The sequence below is a fragment of the Sphaeramia orbicularis genome, chromosome 6, assembly GCF_902148855.1.
Source record: "Sphaeramia orbicularis chromosome 6, fSphaOr1.1, whole genome shotgun sequence".
Lineage (NCBI taxonomy): Eukaryota > Metazoa > Chordata > Actinopteri > Kurtiformes > Apogonidae > Sphaeramia > Sphaeramia orbicularis.
The window spans coordinates 2204002-2206501 of NC_043962.1; the positions used below are offsets into that span (position 1 = coordinate 2204002).

Sequence of the window (2500 nt, forward strand, 5' to 3'; positions counted from 1 at the left end):
GATACAGAGCGATTAAACACATTCTGATTGAACATGTTCATTCTGGTAAAAAAAGAAATATGCAGTGCAATTCACTGAGCTGATTATTTATTTATCAAATAAGACCATGACTTTTTCCACAGTGTCTTTAGTTCAGTTTCAGAACACGTGTCTCACACTCAGTCAGCTGAAAAAGTTCAGACTTTGTTTCCAAAGTATTTTCTCTACATGTTTCTAACTCAACTTCTTGCTTCCTCACCGAATCAGTTTGTAATGTCATGTATTTGTAATGTAGGTAAAACAGAAAAAGGTTCTGTCCCTTTAAGAGACACCTGTGCAAGGTATTATGGGATGTACTGTTGGATCTGTATGTCACTGTTTAAGGCAGTATCTGTGGTGTGTACTGCAGTATTCAGTCCAGCTGATCTAGTAAAAGTACCTGTTCATAAACCACATGTTCTCCTCCTGTGTCTGTCACATTCACATGCAGACGTTACAGTATTCATCTGCACATGCTCAGTACAGTATTCATCTGCACATGCTCAGTACAGTATTCATCTGCACATGCTCAGTCCATCCACACAGCTCAGACTGTGTACAGTGAACACATCCACAAATCTGCAGCACATGTTAACGTGGGTCTGAAGGAAAGAAAAACTTTACCCAAATAAATAGGAACACTTGTAAATGCAAGTAAAAATATATTCTATTGAACGGACCAAATTTTATCGATAAAAAACATTCAATAACTGACGCATCGCGATATCATTCCAAACTTTTCATTCACTCGCAGCTTCTGCACCGGTGCACTGGCATCGTGCATGTGCATGTCGGCATATCGGATAATCTTCCCATCCCTAATATGTATATATATATATATATATATATATATATATATATATATATATATATATATATATATATATATATATATATATAATGTGATGTCGGGGACCACAGGGACACAATGATGCCCCTCCCTCCAACTCTTTGACCAGAAGCCATAACATGTGTGAGGTCATGAAAGACAGAATGAGATGGACACACTGGGACAGTTTGAAGCCCCAAGTTATTTATTTTGTACTATTTTTTTTTTTTTTTTTTTTTTTTTTTTTTAAAGGTGCCAGTCAGGTCTCTGTCCTGGCATTTAAGATGTAAAGTCAGTTTGTCGGTTTGATTCAGTCTTTCGTATTTGCTCGAGTTTTTGTTTTTGGTTATTTCATTTTTGTCTGTTTGTCGGACCTCAAACTACACAAAGGATGCACGTCTAAATGAAACAAACACCCTGTGCATTAAATGACAGAAAAAGAAATCACACATTTAAACCATTTAAAATTGTAAATCACGTATTGCAGAAAACGCACAAATTCAAAGCACAAATACCCCCCCCCACCCCCCCAAAAAAAAAGAAAAAAGTCCAAAGTCAAAAAAATCAAAAAATCCACCAACCAAGCAAAAATCAAACACCAAATTTCCACTCTGGTTTTATATCAGTCTTTTAGAAGAAAAGGAAAAAAAAACAATTCAATTTGTTTTAACTACACATTCCACTCCGGGTTTTCCACAGTCTGAGAACAAAGAAGAAACAGAGGAAAAAATTCAGTTCATCTTAGTTCATTTGTAAAATAAAAAAAAAAACAAAAAAAAAAAACAAAGCGCACAGTTTGATTTTAGGGCTTTGAGAAAAAAAACTAAAATAATTTACTCACGTCCTGTCAGTCCAGTCCAGTCCAGTCCAGTCAGTCCAGTCAGTGTAGGATCCAGTCCGGGTTTTGGCTGCTGCTGTACTGGTATGAGGAGAAGATTGGCTTCTGCTGCAGAGAATGAGTGGATGAGATGAACCAGAGGAAAACGGAATGGAGATGAGAGTAGAATGGAAGCGATATGGACGAGAAAGTGGACGTAGGAGCAGGGTTCAACTGATGAAGAATAAAATAGATCAAAGATAAATAGATTAAAGATAATAGATTTCCGACTCTACAGAGTTAAATCCATCACCGTTGACGTGTCCCACCCTGTCCCATGTCCCACCCTGTCCCATCGTGTCCCTGCAGTCCAACCCAGATGCTCTGGTTCTGTTCGTGGACGTCCACAGGTTCAAGCAAATACAAACGTCTCCATCTTTTTCACATCCAGATGTTTTTTGTTTTTTTTTAAATTTCCTGGTCGAACACATGGAAAATGATGTGGATGAACAGTGAGTTTTAGATTTCATCAGATTCCAAATATGTGTGACTGGACTTGTTCGTACAGATCATCTGAACCCGGCCCAAACCTTTGGTTCTGGACCTGTTCAGTGCACATGCAGAAGAAACCCACAAAAGTTCCAGGATTCAAAATAGAAAATGTCACATTCCAATGAATTTCACCAGTTTTCATGTGTGGAACAGCCCCGTTTCCAGGGTTCAGGTTCTGGTTCTGGTTCTGGATGACACCCAGACTAATCCAAGGCCTTCACAGGAGGTTTCCATCCCACTGAACTGAGGCGGTCCGGTCCAGAACCAACACAGAAAACAGAACA

The 2500-nt window shown here is 38.6% G+C and overlaps 1 pseudogene; it reads right to left on the reverse strand.

The window, feature by feature from the left end:
• Positions 1–2500, reverse strand: part of LOC115421684 (CCR4-NOT transcription complex subunit 1-like) — a 969367-nt pseudogene that overhangs the window by 113125 nt on the left and 853742 nt on the right.